This window comes from Pleurodeles waltl, chromosome 3_1 (assembly GCF_031143425.1).
Source record: "Pleurodeles waltl isolate 20211129_DDA chromosome 3_1, aPleWal1.hap1.20221129, whole genome shotgun sequence".
Classification (NCBI taxonomy): Eukaryota; Metazoa; Chordata; class Amphibia; order Caudata; family Salamandridae; genus Pleurodeles; species Pleurodeles waltl.
The window spans coordinates 1742207735-1742228751 of NC_090440.1; the positions used below are offsets into that span (position 1 = coordinate 1742207735).

General features: G+C 47.6%; 1 long non-coding RNA gene across 1 annotated transcript in view; it reads left to right on the forward strand.

The window, feature by feature from the left end:
• The window catches only part of LOC138283418 (uncharacterized), a 51161-nt gene extending 31075 nt beyond the window's left edge, over positions 1-20086 (forward strand). Inside the window, exon 3 of the long non-coding RNA XR_011201247.1 lies at positions 19958-20086. This is a non-coding gene — a long non-coding RNA (uncharacterized lncRNA). The remainder of the gene's footprint in view (positions 1-19957) is intronic.
• The last annotated feature ends 931 nt before the right edge of the window (positions 20087-21017 follow it).

The following is a 21017-nucleotide window of genomic DNA, read 5'->3' on the forward strand; positions in this document are numbered from 1 at the left end:
GAGTCCCAGTCCTTCGATCTCAGCCCTTCTTTACTCCTGCAATTTACAAGGGACTGGTGCCACCAGTCAGGGGAGTCTTCCTTGGAGTTTCGGTGTCCATGGGGAACTCTCTGTTCAGGACCAACGAGTTTTCACCTCCAGCACACGTTGGGCACTCAGTTCCAGTACTGGTCCCCTTAGGTCACTCTGTGTCCTCTTCGTCACACTGGGGCTGGGGTCCAGGTCCTGTTGTCGGTGGAGACGTCTCTTTGTGCTTCTTTCTTCTTTTCCAGGTAACATCTCAGTTCTGGTGCCACACAAGCCCCTTAAATCCTGGTTTAGGGGGTGTTTACTGGTGTGAGGGACAGTTGCCAATGGGCTACTGTCCCTGCTGCAACTTCACCCCTGCAGTATGACTTCCTGTGGGAGTACATCACTGTTCTACCCAGAACCCACTATTCTTAGGATCTGCGAAGAGGGCAGAACCCTTTCTTGCCTGCGTAGACCTCTTAGCCCCCCTTAAAGGTGTGGCTAGTTTGAGGAAGGTGCAAGCCTCCTGAATAGCTAATTTCCCACCTGCCCTGCCAGGCAGGGTGGGAAGGTTTTTGTCCTCCACTAGGAGGACAGCTCATGACACATCAAAGACAGGTGAAGACTTTGAGGCTTTCTGCTTTGGTGTTATCTCACTAGTTAGCCTGGGAGGAAAGGAGGTGTGACGTCCTTCCTGCCCCAGCCCTTTTTCTGCCAGCAGGAGGTCAGACTCTTGTCTGTGGTGGTAGAGACTATGGGGAGCCCACCAGTACAGTACAGGTCTTGGTAACATGGTGGGCACCCTTAAGGGTGCCACCTGGGCATCTGATTTTGATTCCTGAACCTGTGCATCAGATTCAGGGTTAAAAAGCACAGTGTTTGATACCAAGCATGACAGGATTTGGCCGGGCCACCGTAAAGCTGGACATCTGAACAGTGGTCAGATGCCAGCCCATGTTGTCCAAAGGACCACCGGTTACTTGGGACAGCATTGCAGTTTAAATGCCAACACATGGGCACTCACCCATGGAGCAGTGCCCCCTGCTTCCTGGGCCAGAGAGGTCCTGCCTTAGGGGTGACTGGCCTGTCCAGGGGCAGTAACAGGGATTCTGGCTGCGCCTGGTGCATGCAGAGTCTCACTCGAGCAGCAAGCTGCTCATGCAGGCTGACATGGGAGCTCTGCAGTCTCTCTTTTACTTGGGTCACTTGGTTGGCACAATAAGTGCTGCAGCCCTGCTGACCCCTCTTATTTACCTGGCCCTGGTACCAGTTAACAGGTACTTACAGGGGTAGTAAGGTGCATGCCAATTGGCCTATGCAATTCAACATATACTTTAAGGGAAAGAGCACTGGTACTGGTATCTGGTTAGCAGGCCTTAGTACACTAACAAGTCAAAAACCACAGCATCGGACAGCAAAAGGTGGGGGTGACCATCCAGAAAGGGGCACTTTACAACATGACCCCCGACCCAAGAGAAAGGGGATGAGCACTAACCTCTCTTCTGGTAGTCCTCATATAATAAGTGGAAGACCCTGGAAAGGCCATCTACATTAGCATGGTCAGTCCCTGGTCTGTGTTCTACTCTAAAGTTCATCCCCTGCAGGGAAATGGACCACCTGTGGTTCTCTTCTCTCATCTGCATTAACTACCTAATAGGCCTGTGGCCAGTTTGAACTTTAAATTGAGTCCCATACAAGTATGGTCTCAGCTTCTTCAGGGAGCAAACCACAGCAAAGGCTTCCCTCTCAATGGCACTCAAACACTGCTCTCTGGGAAGGAGTCGCCTGGTAATAAAAGATACTGGCTGATTCTGACACTCATCGTTGGTCTGTGACAACACTGCCCCAATCCCTTGTTCAGATGTGTCTGTGTAGACAAAGAATTGTTTCCCATAATCAGGTGCTTTTAGAACAGGTGCTAAACACATGGCTGCTTTCAAGGCATCAAAGGCATTCTGACAGGCTGCTGTCCAAATGGCTTTCCTGGCAGGAGGTCTGGGAGTGGCTCACTCTCCTCCTCCTGCCCTCCATCTGTGACCAACAGGATGGTCATGTCAGCCCTGTCGTGCTGTGGTTTTAGGCGATTGGCATGAACCATTTTGTGAGGATTCCTGGGGGTGCCTAAGCCAACCAAATAGGTTAATTCCCCCTTTCTTTTCACAATGGGATAGGGCCCAGTCCACTTGTCCCGGAGGTCTCTGGGAATGACAGTCTCCAATACCCACACCAGATGACCAGGTTGACAATCAACCAGGGGTTCCTTCTGATCATACCAGTGCTTTACAATCTCCTGGCTGGACTGACAATTCTTGTTTGCCTTCTTCATATACTCGGCAATGGGAGAACGCATGCCTAGTACACAGTCCACTATGTCTTGCTTAGGCTGTTTGAGAGGCTTTTCCCATTCCTCCTTCACAAGACTCAGAGGACCCCTTACACGGTGTCCAAACAGAAGTTCAAAGGGGCTGAACCCAACCCCCTTCTGAGGAACGTCTGTGTATACAACCAGGAGGCATGGCAAGAGGACATGTCCCCTCCTTCTGAGTTTCTCTGGGAGTCCTATGATCATGTCCTTGATGGTCTTGTTGAACCTTTCAACTAAGCCATTAGTCTGGGGTGATACGGGGTGGTGAACTTATAAGTCACACCACATTCATCTCACATAGCTTTTAGGTATGCAGACATGAAATTTGTCCCTCTATCAGAGGCCACTTCTTTAGGAAACCCTGTTACTGCAGGTACAGTGGTAATCATAAGTAGTATTGCTTCTGGGTACCTAGTGGCATTGTCCACTACCACAGGTGCAGTGGCTGGGTCAAGGGGACCAACTATGCCAACCCCTACCATCTCAAAGGGAGTCCCAACCACAGGTAGTAGAATTAAGGGAGCTTTTGGTTGTGTACCTGTCTTGGGACTGTCTTGGCAGGTCACACAGGAGCAACAAAACTCCTTCACTCTCTCAGGCATCAGAGGCCAGTAAAAATGGGCCACTAACCGGTCCCAAGTATTGGGCTATCCTAAATGTCCAGTGTAGGAAAGTACCATCTTGCCTGGCATGTTACTCCCATTTTTACTTGTGTGTCAGTTTGTTTTTCCTTGTCTCACTGGGATCCTGCTAGCCAGGACCCCAGTGCTCATAGTTTGTGGCCTGAATGTGTTCCCTGTGTGGTGCCTAACTGTCTCACTTGGTGAGGGTTAGGTGCAAAGTTACTAAGTTTGAGGGCACCCTGTCACTAGCCAAGGTGCCCCCACATTGTTCAGGGTAATTTCCCCGGACTTTGTGAGTGCGGGGACACCATTACACGCGTGCACTACATATAGGTCAATACCTACATGTAGCTTCACAATGGTAACTCCGAATATGGCCATGTAACATGTCTAAGATCATGGAATTGTCCCCCCATGCCAAATCTGGTATTGGGGTGCCAATCCCATGCATTCTCGGGGCTCTAGCATGGACCCCGGGTACTGCCAAACTAACTCTCTGGGGTTTTCACTGCAGCTACCGCTGCTGCCAACCCACAGACAGGCGTCTGCCCTCCTGGGGTCTGGGCAGCCCAGCCCCAGGAACGCAGAACAAAGGATTTCCTCTAAGAGAGGGTGTTACACCCTCTCCCTTTGGAAATAGATGTTAAGGGCCTGAGAGGAGTAGCCTCTCCTGGCCTCTGGGAATGCTTTGAAGGGCACAGATGGTGCCCTCCTTCCATAAACCAGTCTACACCGGTTCGGGGATCCCCCGCCCCTGCTCTGGCACAAAACTGGACAAAGGAAAGGGGAGTGACCACTCCCCTGTCCATCACCACCCCAGGGGTGGTGCCCAGAGTTCCTCCAGTGTGTCCCAGATCTCTGCCATCTTGAATGCAGAGATGTGAGGGCACAATGGAGGCCTCTTGAGTGGCCAGTGCCAGCAGGTGACGTCAGAGACCCCTCCTGATAGGTGCTTACCTGGTTAGGTGGCCAATCCTCCTCTAAGGGCTATTTAGGGTCTCTCCTGTGGGTTTCTCTTCAGATAACGAATGCAAGAGCTCACCAGAGTTCCTCTGCATCTCTCTCTTTGACTTCTGCCAAGGATCGACTGCTGACTGCTCCAGGACAGCTGCAAAACCGCAACAAAGTAGCAAGAAGACTACCAGCAACATTGTAGCGCCTAATCCTGCCAGCTTACTCTACTGTTTCCTGGTGGTGCATGCTCTGAGGGCTGTCTGCCTTCACCTTGCACTGGAAGCCAAGAAGAAGTCTCCCATGGGTCGACGGAATCTTCCCCCTGCTAACGCAGGCACCAAATGTCTGCATCACTGGTCCTCTGGGACCCCTCTCATCTCGACGAGCATGGTCCCTGGAACACAGGAATTGGATTCAAGTGACCCTGACAGTCCAGTGGTCCTTCTGTCCAAATTTGGTGGAGGTAAGTCCTTGACTCCCCACACCAGACAGTAATCCTGTGTACTGCATGAACTGCAGCTGCTAGGGCTTCTGTGCACTTTTGCAAGGAATCCTTCGTGCACAGCATAGCCCAGGTCCCCAGTACTCCGTCCTGCATTGCTCAACTCGCTGAGTTGACCAACGGCTTCGTGGGACCCTCCTTTGTAGTGTTGAGATGACCGCCATGCTCAGATTTCTTGAATGCCTGTTCAAGTGCTTCTGCGGGTGCTGCCTGCTTCTGCATGGGCTCTCTGTGCTGCTGAGCACACCCTCTGTCTCCTCCTGCAAGGGGCGACCTCCTGGTCCTTCCTGGGCTCGGGCAGCACCCATTTTCTTCAACTGCAACCTTTGCAGCTAGCAAGGCTTGTTTGCGGTCTGCTTGTGTGGAAGCAACTCTGCATCCCCCAGCACGCCGTGGGACATCTTCTGTGCAAAGGAGAAGTTCCTGGCATCTTCCGTTGTTGCAGAATCTTCAGCTTCTTCCATCCAGAGGCAGCCTTTTTGCACCTTCATCCGGGGTTTAGTGGGCTCCTGCCCCCCCTGGACACTTTCGTGACTCTAGGACTTGGTTCCCTTCCTTTGCAGGTCCTCAGGTCCAGGAATCCGTCTTCAGTGCTTTGCAATCAGCTTTTGCAGAATCTCCTATCACAACTTTAGTGTGTTTCTGGGGAAGGAGGGTAACTTTACTCCTACTTTTCAGGGTCTTGAGGTGGGGTATCTTGGACACCCTTAGTGCTTTCTTACACTCCCAGCGACCCTCTACACACTACACTAGGCCTGGGGTCCCTAAGTGGTTCGCATTCCACTTTCTTAGTATATGGTTTGTGTTGCCCCAAGGCCTATTGCATCCTATTGTATTCCACAGTGTTTGCACTACTTTTCTAACTGTTTACTTACCTGATTTTGGTTTGTGTGTATATTTTGTGTATTTTACTTACCTCCTAAGGGAGTATATCCTCTGAGATATTTCTGACACATTGTCACTAAAATAAAGTACCTTTATTTTTAGTAACACTGAGTATTGTGATTCTTATGATATAGTGCTATATGATATAAGTGGTATAGTAGGAGCTTTGCATGTCTCCTAGTTCAGCCTAAGCTGCTCTGCTATAGCTACCTCTATCTGCCTAAGCTACTAGAACACTACTAATCTACTAATAAGGGATAACTGGACCTGGCACAAGGTGTAAGTACCATCAGGTACCCACGATAAGCCAGGCCAGCCTCCTACATCCAGTCAGTGGAAAATCATGAGCCAAAGTGAGGATGAATTCTCTGTACACTTGGGTGACCTCTACTCTCCTGGCTGCCCCTCATTCGGGGTTCCTGGCCTCAGTGAACAATAGGCCATTCTCTCAACAGACTCTGTGAGTACCACTGGTATCTCCTTGTTCTTGCCTAGCAACTTGCTGCCTGAGGCTCCTCAGGGTAGGAAAACGTCTTTGCTTCTTGCAAAGCTCTTCCCCGGGGGTCCCCCTGCATTGAGTTGCTGTGCCAGGTAAGACCAGGATTCTGCAATTGCAGTTCCCTCCCCAGGCATCAGGACCTCACTCTGGGGTGAGTTCTCCCCCCGGATCCTGTGTGGAAGTAGTGACTGGCTCAGCAGTCATTGTGCCCTTCCTCTTAAGGTGCTGGGCCATAGGTTCAGGCTCCAGTCCCTTATCTTTGCCCTGACTAGCAACCTGTGCCCTTGTGGTCACACCCACCCACCTAGGGAGACCCAGAATTTCTGCATGGACCCTCTTCTCAACTTCTGCCCAGGTAGATGCTTCCAAATTATTTCCCAACAGACAATCTACTAGGATGGCAGGAGATGCAGCCACTTTCATTGGGCCAGTTACTCCTCCCCACGCTAGATTCACCAAAGCCATTATTTGGGACCTAGTCTCATTATCAGCATTGATAATAAGGTGATTCTCACCAGGGATCATCTGGTCTGGTGAAACCAGTTTGGCTGTCACTACAGTGACACTGGCACCTGTATCCCTCAGAGCCTCTACCTCAGTCCCAATGTTTCTTGGCCACTGTCTGTCCTTTTCCAGATTGGAAGGTAAAACAGGCAAGGGTTCAATGTCCATCCCCACCCAGGGAGACTAAGGTAGTCTCAGTGTGGCTTCTGGCCTCTCCAGAGTACACTGCTACTCCCAACTCAAAACTAACAATGCCCTTAGATTGCCCCTCAGTGGGAGGATTCTTTATGCAAACTGAATCACCTCTCTAATGCCCAGGCAGTTTACATTCAAAGCATGTCCCAGCCTTCTTGGGTTTGCAGTTCTTATCTGAAACCCCTTTCCTTTGGTCTGGGAAGAGTCTCAAACCACCCACCTTGGAGTTCTTTTGGGGGCCTGGTGAGGACTCTGTCTTTTTGCCCTGTGTCAGTGCTATTCCCCTTCCCCTGCTGAGACGTTTATGCACCCTTCTTGGAGTCACGTCCACCTTGGGATTTGCTCTGGGTTACCCTGGACCTAACCCATTTGTCATCTAGCTTCCCCAGCTTTCTGGGAGGAGACAACTCAGGGTCTACCAGATGATATCACTATTTCTCTGTATAACAATTAGTCAGGATATGCACTTTCATCAAAATATTATATAGCCATTCATAAGTGTCAACTGTATTGCCGTTTATCCAGCCCTCTAGTGCTTTGACTGAGGTGTCTACAAAGTCCACCCAAGTCTGCTCTTGGCCTTTTTGGGTGTCCTAAACTTAACTCTGTACTCGTCTGTGGTGAGCCCAGACCTATCAATGAAGGTCTCTTTCATATGGGGATAGAACTTATGTACTTCCTCAGGTAGGGTCAGAAGTCTATCTCTGCCCTTAGCTGGGAATAAGTCCCAAAGAAGAGAGCCGCAGTGCTGTGGATGAACCTTCCTCCTTCTGCAGCACCTCTCAAATGCTGTAAATCATTTGTCTGTGTCATTTCCTGCACTATATACTGGGATATCCCATTGGGGACCTTAGGGTCAAAAGAACCCTCACTTTCCTTACTTTCTTTGCTGACACCATCTCTAAGAATTAGTCCCTATCTAGCCCTCTTCTCTTCTAACGCTAGTCTCCTTTCCTCAAGTTCAAGTCTCTTCTCCTCCAGGGAGAGTTGTTGAAACCTGTTCTCAAGGTTCACTCCTTCTACCATTGTGTGTGTTTGTGTGTGTGTGTATGTGGTGGGGGGTACTAGTGTTACTGATGACACTTCCCACTGGAGAGGGAGGTCTGGAAAAGGGCATATGGCCAAGGTACCCCCTCACCTTCACCTTCACTTACTGGGAATAAGACTTTCTCTTCCTTTGTCACAGACTCTGGTTCAGAGGAGGATGCTTCTTCTCCGTTTCTTTTCTCTTCAAAAGAGGTGAGGGCCTCTACATGGTCTCCTCTCTTGGCAATAGCTCTAAAGCTGATGTCTCTAGCATTGAATATTGCTCTCAGATCACTGACCCTGAGGATAGAGAAGATAGGATGATATTGTGCACTGGTTTACCTAAGGAGTTGGGAACTTTAAAAAACTTTTTGAAACTTGTTTTTACCTAAAAACCATAGCTACTTTAAAAATGGTTTTGCAAACCTTTAATGCCTTTTGGAATGGGGATGTAACACAGGGCACTAGCAATTCCAATTACCTGTTCTTTTTAGAACATACCTAAAAAAATACTTTTTGAGTCTAAAAGTCAATTGGGGATTTCTCATATACTAAAAAATATACTTACTTCTCAGAGGTAAAGTGAAACCCAAGTTCAAGATCTGCACTGCCCTAACACCAATGTAGCAAGTTAAAGGTGGTATATGATATCACTAAGGAGTCTTACCATGGAATACCAACACAATACACAGCAGTGGACCTCAGATTCACTCTTGGAGAACCTTAGCTCAGTCCTGGTAATGTGTCAAAGATCTGTCAGGCTATTTCAAGGAAAATGTGTAAAGCATTTTTACATTACCAACATGGACAATACGTAAATGGCATGACTCAACAGGAATCAAACACAAATTTATAAAAATAGATTCCTCTTTCATCTTACTTTAGACACCAAAACAAACTTTGTATGTTCTGTACAACTGGAGTTGTGGCCTTTCAAAATACAGTAGTTTGTAGGTTTAAAGGGCTTCTATTGACGTCAATGGGAAAAATAGCAGTGTGCACTCAGGCATTTGTAGGGTGAGTTCAGGTGAACCCACGGGAACTTAAGGTTCCGCAGGGACCTAGACCAAGAGTCAATAGTCAAATTTTTGTTACCTTGCCCAGGAAGTTGTTTGGAGAGGTAACGCCCTTGGTGCTGAACCGTCCACAGTGGGTGGTGAGTTTTGCACTCCGTTGCAAAACTGGACTTGGAGGTGGACACAGTCTACTCATCAGATGTGGAGGACTTTTGGGGGCTGGGACCAGGATTCAATAGTTGGATGTTCACCATCTCGTCCGGCAGCTCCAGATGCAGAGGTGGCCTCTAGCTGACAATCACAGGCTGGTCATGCCAAAGATGCTTTGCTACTCCAGTCGAAGTCACTTCCTTCAGGCTGCACACCCACAGGAGGGGGGTCACTGGTGACATCCATCCCTATGTTGAGGGGGTTCTCTTGAGTCGGTGAACGTTGTGTGGCCATCGGTTTCCTGATATGTGGCAGACAAGCCTTGGGAGCTGCAAGGATGTTCCATGGGCTATTTGGTGGCTGTAGGTCGTTCAGTGGGGAATAGAGGCTTGAAACTTGGCAGGGGCCTCACTCGCACTACTTAGATGATGGACACCAAGTTTATTTAGGCTCAGGCACTCAGAGCCTGTCAGCTCAAGCTCACAGTTTTGTTTATCTCAACCCTTCTTTAGTCCTGCAATTTACAGGGACTGGTGCCACCAGTCAAGGGAGTCTTCCTTGAAGTTTTGGTGTCCATGGAGTCCCTCTGTTCGGGACCAATGAGTTTCCACCTCCAGCACACATTGGGCACTCGGCTCTAGTACTGGTCCCCTTAGGTCACTATGGGGGTAATTACAACCCTGGCGGACGGTGTTAAAGCGGCGGTAAGCCCGCCAACAGGCTGGCGGTCTTTTTTTTAGTATTATGACCATGGCGGTTACCGCCATGGTCATCTGCCGCTTCCCCGTTCCGCCCGCTAGGGCGGAGACGACCGCTGGGCTGGAGACCTGGGTCTCCAGCCCGGCGGCCGTGACAATACCGCCGCCGGTATTGTGACCTGGCTTACCGCCGTGGATTTCCAGCGGTAGGAACCGCCATGAAATCCATGGCGGTAAGCACTATAATTCCCTGGCACTGATAGGGGTCTCCCACACCACCCACCCCCACCCTGACTCCCTCCCCTACACCCCCCACCACCGCTGCCACCCCCCAAAGGTGGCCGGGCCCCCCTCCCCACCCCGACCCCCGACATTACCTTACACATACACACCCGACACGCAGGCACCACCAACACACATACACGCGCACACACCGACATACATGCCAACATCCACACATCCACACACACACTCAGACACGTACACCCACATTCACGCACACATCCATACAGACATCCATACAGACAGACACGCACACATTTCCGAAACACGCAACACCCCCGCAAGCATACACGCACTCACACCCCCCTACATACACAGACGCACACCCCCATGCACCCACACAACACCCCCCCCACCCCTAACAGACGATCGACTTACCTGTTCCGTCGATCCGCCGGGAGGGGACGGGAGCCATGGGGGCAGCTCCGCCAACACCACACCGCCAACAGAACACCGTGTTCTGTTGGCGTGGCGGTGGAGGTGGAGCAACCTCCACTTCCCCGCCGCCCACAAGTATGGCTGTTGGCGGCTCTCCATCAGAAAAACGACGGAGGGCAGCCAACGGTCAATGATACGCCGAGCGGCAAACCGGCACTACTGGCGGTCTTCCGCACGGCGGTCCCTCGGCGGTCTTCTTAAAAGACCGCTGAGGTTGTAATGACCACCTATGTGTCATCTTCTTCGCTCTGGGGCACGGGTTAGGTCCTGTTTTTGGTACAGACGTCTCTTTGTGCTTCTTTCTTCTTTTCCAGGTAAGATCTAAGTTCTGTTGCAAGGGGAGCCCCTTAAATACTGGATCATGGGGCGTTTACGGGTGCGAGGGACAGTGGCCAATGGGCTACTGTCCCTGCGGCTGGTCCAACCCAGCAGTGACTACTTCCTGTGGGAGTACATCACTTTTCTACCCAGAATCCACTATTCTTAGGGTCTTCCAAGATGTGCAGACCTCCTAGCCCACCTCAAATGTATGGCTAGTTTGAGGGAGGTGAACGTCTCCTGCCTAGCTAATTTCCCACCTGCCTGGCCGGGCAGGGCAGGAAGGTCTCTGTCCTGTGCTGAAGGAATAGCTCTTGGCGCATCAAATATAGGGGAAGTCTTTGCGGCTCACTGCCCTGATGTTATCTCACTAGCTAGCCTGGGAGGGAAAGAGGTGTGACCTCCTTCCTGCCCAGGACCTTTGTCCTTTGTCTTGCTATAGTAATTGCACAGCCAGCAGGAGGTCAGACTCTTGTCTGTGGTGGCAGAGGCTCAGGGGAGCCCACCAAAACAGTACAGGATTTGGTAACTTGGTGGGCACCCTCTAAGCGTGCCACCTGGGCATCTGATTTTCATTTCTGAACCTGTGCATTAGATTCAGGGTTAAAAGCACAGTGTTTGATACCAAACATGACAGGATTTCGCTGGACCATTGCAGAGCCGGACATCTGAACAATGATCAGATGCCAGCTCATAATATCCAAAGGACCCACGGTTACTAGGTCCAGCATTGAAGTTTAAATGCCAGCACGGGGGCATATGTGCTGTTGCACATATGCCCTCACTCACGGAACAGTAACCCCTGGGCAAGAGGGGTTCTGCCTTGGGGCGACTGACCTGTCCACAGGAAGTAACAGGGAGACTGCCTGTGCCTGGTGTGGGCAGAGTCTCAGTCGAGCAGCAAGCTGCTTGTGCAGGTTGACATGGCAGCTCTGTAGTCTCTCTTTTACTTGAGTCACTCAGGGTGGCACAATAAGTGCTGCAGCCCTGCTGACCCCTCTTTCTCACCCTGACCCTGGGTACCAGTTACTAGGAACTTACAGGGGTGGTAAGGTGCTTGTCTTGTGGCCTATGTAATTCAACATATACTTTAAAGGAAAGAACATTGGTATTGGGGCCTAGTTAGCAGGCCTCAATACACTAATAGGTCAAAAACCACAGCATCTGACAGCAAAAAGTGTGTGTATGCGGGGTGACATTCCAAAAAGGGGCACGTTACAACACCACTTATGAAAATATTCAGAAACCATGCTTAAAGGAAAACTCTGTGTAAGACTATGAAATTCCATAATTTGTTTCTGTGGATTTTTTGTGAGACAAAGTAGTAGCAAAACAAAGTTCTTGCTGAAAGAATGTAAGAGTATGCATCAAACAACTAACAAAAGTGATGTAGCCAACTAGAAATTGCATTTAAAAAGATGTGGTCCAATCAGGAATAATCCTATTTAGAAGATAAGTCCTTTGCAAATATACTTCCATCTACTGTTTTGTAGCAGGCATGAGGTAGGCCCAAAGAAATCCAAAGCCCAACCTCATCTGATTTTCAGATGCAGATTGCTTGATCTTTTGAAAGGAGTTAGGTATGACCAGGGAGCAAAACCCCACACTGGATATTTTCCAATGAATGCACTGCCCTTCCCATGAAGTGACCCATTTTCTTACCACCCTTTTGTGTCTTGGTTGAAGACCTAACCTCAAACCTGATTGTGTTGATCTTCCAAGAAATCCTCCCCACCCCTCTTCAGTTTCAGGTGTGATCATACAGCTGAATCTAAATATTTACATGACGCTCTGACTGTAGACACCATGGACTAACTAGGCAGCCTGCTGCCTTCCTGGGTCTGTCCAATACAAGAATTGTATTTCTTCAGAAGAGAGACTTACTGCAGAGCCCACCCTGGGATATTGCTGTGCTTCAGGGGGCAGCAACTTTGGTTTAAGGAAATGGGACACTATGGGGGTGATTCCAACTGCCGCTAACCATGTTAGCGCCCGCCGGCCCAGCGGGAATGAGGCCGCAACACAGTTGCACCCGTCGCGCTTTTCACTGTCTGCTAGGCAGACAGTGAAAAGCTGTCCGGGGCCCCCAGGCGCCCCAGGACACCCCTTACCGCCAGCCTCTTCCTGGCGGTGAAAACCGCCAGAAACAGGCTGCCGGTACGGGGGTCAGAATCCCCAGGGCAGCGCTGCCCTGGCAGATTCTCCCAGCCGGGGCAAAAACGGCAGAATACCGCAGGCCCCGGCAGGGCGACCGCGGCTTTACTGCCGCGGTCAAAATGGCATGGGAAGCACCGCCAGCCTGGTGGCGGTGCTTCCGTCATTCGTGACCCAGACCCCATATATCTATAGAGAGGATGTGTGGGGCTGTGAGATTAAATACTTTGAAACCATTAAAGAGGAATTTTCTCTCTGGAATTTCCAACACTGTAGCTGTCTATATCATTGAGACAAGCCCTGCAATGGTACACAGATAAGTGGATAGCCCCCCAGGATAGCTCTCCAATCACATACAGAGTGTTCTCAAAGTACTACTGGCTAAAGCAGTATCAAAAACAAAAAACATTAACTTATGTCACCACATATGCTTGGAGCCTAAAACAAAGTGGGGGGGGGGAGAGGGGAAGTACCCTGATGCACTGGAAGATGTGGTTTGGGAAGAAGCATGTAAAGATCCCTCAAAGGTAGCAATACAAGAGGTGTATGGGCTGGTCCAGGTAAAAAGCTACTTTGTCTCTAGTTTACATGCTCACAACTCGCACATTTTGCTGAGATCATAATAGTTGAACTTCTATGGAGATGTGGGTGTGATGGAACCTTCATATATGCAATAAAGAACTGATCTCAGTTTAAGGGATTTTGAAATAACTATCCAACAGAACTGCAATTTCAGTGAATCTGATAGTACAACTCGCATTGATGGGATCCGGGCTGATGACTTCCCACCAAAATATGGGAAACATATGTATGAAACTGGGCTAGTAGTGGCAAGAAGCTACTGGGCAATGAGGGCCAAAAATGTTTTTAGGAAGGCAGAGATTACTAAAGAAATTTGCAAAGATTTGAAAATGATGTGGAGAAACGCATGGACGGTGGTAGAGGAAGGAATAACAAAGCTCCTGCATATACTTAATGATACGTGCCCCAGAAATTGGGTGGCCTGCAGGAGGAAGTACAGAATGCAAGTAGATGAGATACACCCTCTGAACGTGTGACAATGGGATTGATGAGGTGGATTGCAACATGGTTTCTGGTATGTATGAAATGATAGGTCCACAAGATACTGTGTAACGTAACACATATACTGCTAAATGTTTTTTTTCTGTTTGTTGGAAATGAATCAAACAGTTAAAAAGCAAAAACGACATGCTATAAAATTTCAAGAGTTAAGGGTGCAATAGACACAGGCAGGAACCGTTTAAAGATATTCAGTGCTGTTAGACATGAGGTATTTGGTTTGCAGTCAGGTTACCCCCTGTCCAAGCGAGGACCCTCACTCTAGTCAGGGTAAGTCACACACAGTCCAAATTATCCTGTGCCCACCCTCTGGTAGCTTGGCACTGAGAAGTCAGGCTTAACTTAAAAGGCAATGTGTAAAGCAATAAATCATGCAATAACGCAGTATATACCACAAAAAATACACAACACACTGTTTAGAAAAATATAGAATATTTATCTGATTAAATGCAGGTCAAAACAATCAAGATTTGCTAAGTACACATTGAGATATCACTTTAGAAAATGATAAAGAGTCTAGTCTTTAAAAAGCAACAAGTGTCTCTTGCAAGCACAAAGTACCTGGTTTGCATTCAAATTCTCCGCAAAGGACCGCGGAGGAGGAGATGCATGGAAAATGGGGAGTGCGCGTCGGTTTCTCCGAGCGCACACAGACGATGCGTCAATTTTCCACGCAGGGAAGGCTTTGCGTCAATTTCCGGTGCGCTGACTTGGATCCTCTTCGGGTTGCAGGGTTTTCAGATGCATAGAAATCCTGGGCGTGCAGGGCGAAGTCACAGGAGCTGCGTTGTTCCGGCTCAGCTATGCGTCGATCCAGTGCGCCGTACGTCAAAGTTCTGGTTGCAGTGCTGGCTGTCGATCTCCTCTCAGGGAGCCGGGCTGCGTCGTTCCGGTTCGGCGTGCGGTAATTTTCTCACCACAATGCAGGCTGTGCGTAATTTCTGCCAGGCTGTGCATCAAATTTCAAGGAGGAAGTCTTTTTTGTTTGTTCTGAGACTTCAGGGAACAGGAGGCAAGCTCTATCCAAGCCCTTGGAGAACACTTCTCAGCAGAGCCAGAGGGCAGCAAGGCAGCAGGGCAACAGCAGGGCAGCAGTCTTTTGCAGAAAAGCAGTCAGGTGAGTCCTTTGGGCAGAACGACAGTTCCTTTTGGCAGGTTGGGGGGGTCTGGTTCAGAGTTTCTTCACCAGTGGTATCTTGTCCAGAAGTGTCTGAGTTGGTAGGGTCAGAGGCCCTGTTTAAATACCCAAATGTGCCTTTGAAGTGGGGGAGACTTGAGAGAGTGGCTTAGAAGTGCACCAGGTCCCCATTCAATTCCATCCTGTCTGCCAGGGTCCCAGTAGGGGGTTTGGCAGTCCATTGTGTGAGGGCAGGCCACTGTCCTTTCAAATGAAAGTGTCAGGCCCTCCACCTTTCCAACCCAGGAAGACCCATTCAGTATGCAGATGTGTGCAGGTCTGGCCTAGCATCCTGTGTTTGGGGTTGGCTGAGTGAAATGCACAAGGGAGCTGTCAAGTAACCTAGCCAGATGTGGATTGGAAGGCACAGAAGGTTTTAAGTGCAGAGAAATGCTCTCTTTCTAAAAGTGGCATTTCTAAAATAGTAATATTAAATCCAATTTCACCAGTAAACAGGACTTTGTATTACCATTCTGGCCATACCATTTATGACCTTGTTACTCCTTTCAGATCAGAATCTACCACGCAAACAGTATATGAGGGTAGCCCTAATGTTAGCCTATGAAAGGAGCAGACCTCACAGCAGTGTAAAACAAATTTAGGAGTGCTACACTACCAGGACATATAAACTACACAGGTATATGTCCTACCTTTTACCTACATAGCACCCAGTCCTATAGATTACCTAGGGCCTACCTTAGGGGTGGCTTATATGTAGAAAAAGGGGAGTTTAAGGCTTGGCAAGTACTTTTAAATGCCAGGTCGAAGTGGCAGTGGAACTGCACACACAGGCCTTGCAATGGCAGGCCTGAGGCATGAATAAGGGGCTACTTAGGTGGGTGGCACAATCAGTGCTGTAGACCCACTAGTAACATTTAATCTACAGGCCCTGGGCACATGTAGTGCACTTTAGTGGGGACTTACAAGTATATTAATTAAGCCAATTGGGTATGAACGAATGTCACCATGTTTTAAGGGAGAGAGCATATGCACTTTAGCACTGGTTAGCAGTGGTAAAGAGCGCAGAATCCTAAAACCAGCAAAAACAGTGTCCAAAAAGTGGAGGGAGGCAGGAAAAAAAGGCTAAGGATGTCAGGTGTAAAAAGTGCCACAAAAAGTGTTTTTGCCTGCAGTACTGTTTGCCTGACATTGGCCTAGAGTACCTGGGCCACATGTGCAGCTGTCAGCTTCTTTGTGGCAATCTGATACCACTGCTAGTGAAACAATAAGGCAACTGTAGAACAGTGAAGATGTGTTTCACTGACACTGATTGTAGTATTCAAAATAATTTTTGATTCATAATAGATAGAATACTTCACAAAGCACCACGTGCCTATTTTCATTGTTCCAAAATTATTTGCACAGCGCTATTTTGTTTTTTAAAAGAAAGAAATGAAATGCTCTTCCCTGTCATGTATGTCAGTCAGTATTAATGCTCTTTCAGCCCAATGGCCGTTGCACTTGTAAAGGAGCAGAGGATATCTGTGTGGAGGGGGGAGGGGATTTGGGTTGTTGAGGGGAGATGTACACAGGAGAAAGAGCAAGCAGCCATGAAATAGAGAGAGAGAGAGAGTAAGCAAAAGCATAGGGAATGTTGGGTGTGGGGGGAGGGCGCGGGTGAGAAATACTAGAGGGAGAGAGCTGGAAAACACGTGTTCTGATGGAGTGCTTAACCAAAAAATAGTAGTTCCCTAAATGTGAGCACTGGAAGAACAAAAGTCAGGAGGATAGTAAAGAAGGTATGTTCCAGGAGAGGGAGAAGCACAAGATTGACAAGGAAAACCATCAAATAGGAAGTAAGCAAATGAGTGACAAGCCAACCAATTGTAAGCAATGTTGTGAGCAATGGACGGGCTCTAAAGCCTTGTAAATTCTTAATAACCCCGCAATAAAATTCTTGCACAGTTTGTACTGTCTAGTAGGCTCCATCCAACAAGGGGGCTGAAGTGCAGGGAGTTTTGACATATTTGATGAGTGCTTTGAGTGCACAATGAAATTAGCAGCTCCATTTACGAATATTGGCAAAATGGGAGTGTCAACTGAAGAACCGCACTAATATAATCGTACGTGCCAGAGATAGATTTGTATTCACAGCATGAAAAATGCAGCCTTCCATGCTTCCACAAGTCGGTAAACAGTCAAATAATATGATTAATGAAAACATTTGTTCTTCACAGCACATCGATGTAGAGCTGTATAATATGGGCATTAATACAAAATGTTTCAAAATAAAAAGCTGATGCATATAGTAGTGGATTGGAAGTAAGCTTTAAGCAGTTTCCCATTAAAACATGGAAACTTCCAACGTGGCTTAGTAATGGATTCCAAAACCGCCATGAAATTCAGGCTACCAGTGTACTGTTTAAGAATAATTAGAACACGCCCTCCATATAGTCAGTCATATTGCACCATAAGATTAGGCCTGAGTGAAAAACTCTGCTCCGCTGGCAGAGTTTGCAGAATTCGGCAGCTCTGCGTTCCACGGAGAACGCGGAGTTACTGGTAGACTCTGCACTCCACAATGTAGCAGAGCTTTTTTCTGTTTTACCCCTGTTGGTGCTCGCTTTCTGTCATTTTGCGCATGCGGGATGTGAGACGAAAGACTTCCACTCTCTTGTGATCACAAATGAATTTTTTTACCCGCTTGCGAGAGTTAGCGCCATGCCAGTGACTTCTGTTGCATCTTTTTTGACGTATGCAAGTGCGAGTGAGGGCGATCGACTGCTGCTGCAACCTGCCAAAGCTGAAGCAGCTAAAATCTAAAACTTTGAGTGAACAATCTTCTCTAATTAACAGTTCGCGTTGATATTGTTGTGCGAGGAGTACATTTTAATTTTTTTCCCCAAGAACAGGAAGTGCCCTAGAGACTCCAACTTCCTGTTCCTGTCCAGCAGGCTCCTGCCACTGCTTTGTCCATCTCCTGCTCACTTGTCACTTGGATTTCGAGCTGGAAGGATCACCTTTTTTGTCTCCTGGATATATCATTGGATTTAAGGACTGTTGTATTTGAGTTTTCACAAGTAAGCTAAAAAACACTTGTATAAGGGTGTTGTACAACATGTTTTTTTGACAGGGGGATGCCCCAGGATGTATCAGTACTTTTATTAGTTCTACAAAGGAAAAAGTTTAACTGTGCACTACACTACACTTGCTCCATGTTTTGTTTTGTAAATTTGCAATATTCATTAAATTGAATGTTAATATGAAATGGTGTAGCATGCTAATGTAATAGGCCTTCGAGCTGTAGGCCCAGTACTAGTTATTGGTGCATGATGAAAAACAACTGTGGTGTCTGTGGAACTGAAACACCATGGATGGCAATGGATTAAAAATAACAAAATGTTGTTTGGTGGTATTTCACATTTTTCTCTGCAAACAGTGTATGGAGGGGTTATATAGTATTTGATGCATGCCTTTGTATGATGTGTGGTGTAAAGATTTTTAGCCCCTTTAATTTTCATTTTTGGAATTACTAATACTGACTTAATGGTGTTTTTTTCTCCTGTACCAATGCCTTCTTTGTCTGGTTAGTACATGAGAGTGTTTTTTCATAGACCACCATTTATCTTTATCCCCATGCAATGTGGCGAGGACCCTTTTTGTATAGTCAGAATTTTAGTCCTATACCTGTATGTGTTTTTTTTTCTATTCATCCTGCTTGTTGTTTGATGTGGCTGGTGGCCACTTTCTTTAAGCAACCAGTAGTTCTGCACGTGTTCTTCTTTGTTGTGGTGGCCATGCCTCCTTGCTGTTGTTTGACCATGTGGCTTGCAGCAATTTTGTATAGACAGTCAGTGTGCTTTCTGGCTGCATGTGTTCTTCTTTGTTGTGGTGGCCATGCCTCCTTGCTGGTTATTGTTTGGCAATGTGGCTGGCGGCCCTTTTGTGTAGGCAGCCAGTGTGCTTTTAGGCTGCATGTGTTCTTTTTGATGTGGTGGCCATGCCTCCTTGCTGGTTGTTTTTTTACCATGTGGTTAGTGGCCATTTGTATAAGTAGCCGGTGTGCTTTTGGGCTGCATGTGTTCTTCTTTGTTGTGGTGGCCATGCCTCCTTGCTTGTTGCTGTTTGACCATGTGGCTGGTGGCCATTTTGTGTAGGCAGACAGTGTGCTTTAGGCCTACATGTGTTCTTTTTTGTTGTGGTGGCTATTCCTCCTTGCTGGTTGTTGTGTGACCATGTGGTTGGCGGCCATTTTGTGCAGGTATCCAGTGTGCTTTTGGGCTGCATGTGTTCTTGTTGTTGTGATGGCCATGCCTCCTTGCTGGTTGTTGTTTGACCATATGACTGGCGGACATTTTGTGTAGGCAGCCAGTGTGCTTTCGGGCTGCATGTGTTCTTCTTTGTTTTGGTGGCCATGCCTCCTTGCTGGTTGTTTTTTGACGATGTTGCTGGCATCCATTTTGTGTGTTTACTCAGGCCTACTAGGTCAATGATGCCTTTTACTAAATGTACTGTATGAGCAGTTTTTTTTATATTTTATTATATACTTTTTTGCATTTTTCACCTACAACACTGCCTGTCTACCAAATCCCTGTGGTTTTTCATGCTAGTCCCCTTTCCCTAGTACATCAGCAATTGCAATCTATTTAAAAACATTTTTGTCCTTTTCTTCTAATTTTTTTCACCTTTATTTTTTTCAATTATAGTATAATAATAATCAATATTTGAAAAAAAAAATTCTTGCTTTTTGATTATTTTTACATAAATTCATATTTTTTTTCCAATTCCCAATTTTCCCCATCAGCCCCATGTCTGCCATAGGCATACAGTTGCACTATATTACATATCATTAAAATTTTCAGAATTATTATTATTCAATTTTTCACCAGCACCTCTGTGTCACATGCCAGCTTGATGCAGATAAAGCTAACAGTTACATTCTGTATGTTGTAGTTGTTGCTCTTTCTTATCCTTCATGACTGTACATGCTAATGAAAGTTAATGTTGGTGAGTTGTTTTTATGAATACATACACTGTATTTCATACATGTATTAATTCTATGATACTGTTTGTTTCTACTACTAATGCAACTGCAACAACAATGCCACGTTTCATGGATTCTTCTTGCATGTTTGCTTTTAGGTGCACAAAGAGAAAGAAACATCACCCACAGTACTGCCAGACAGAAGGCCTGTGCTCGACGTGATTCGTGACCACACTCACGACCACACGGACATCTCTTGAGCTGCTGAAGCTAAGAGCTACTGCCAACTGACAGCTTCGAGGTGGCCCCAAAGAAAGCTACTTTCAAGAAAGTGGCATGTGATAAGAAGGAGCTTCCCACCACTAGTATGTCACCCCAGACCTTATTTGGGCAAAGACGGGTGCCTGCCACACCAGCCTCTGGGGAGCAAGCTGGTAGCACCACTCCCGCATCAGTGGCTCCATTCCAAAGTAGGCCCAAGCCCATGTCTGGCACAGAGGCAGTCTCTCTAATCACAGTAACGCTGACGAACAGTGATGTTGAATTGGACTTGTCTCTTTCTCAAAGTAGGACCCAATCGTTGCCAGAAACTCAGGCCATTGAGCAACAACAGCCGCACCTAGCAATAGTAGTTCCTCCCGAAGTAGGAGCACATCAGGATGTAGAGCTTCATGCAGAGGAAGCCGAAGAAGCCCCACTTTCACAAGAGCCACTGTCTTCCAGATCTCTACATTCTTCTTCCTAAAGCCTCCCTTCTGATGATCAATACTCGACTTGGATGCCACCTCAGTTTGAGACACGCGAGGAGAGGCAAGGATTGAAAAGAAAGGTTCCTGAAAGCCTTAGAGTTATGAAGAGGAGGATGATGAGTTTGATGATGAGCCAGTCATCATGGATGATAGTCCATCTCAGTGGAGTCAGACATTACCCCATCTTCTCAACCTGCTATGAGAGATGTGGCAGCGATACCACCACCTCTACCAGCTTCCATATTTACAAGGCCCTGGGTGCGACCTACATCCACATCCACCTCAGTACAAGAAGGCACTGCAGAGAGGCAAACATCATCAAAACAACATCCAGCTACAGCCACTTCTTCAGACATTGGCAGTGACACCAGTGTTAGAAAGTTGACCTCCACGGTTAGTGAAAAGGAGCCAAACATTGCCATATGCTCCATTTGCTGAGCAAGTGTTAGTCGGGGTAAACTTCGTACAA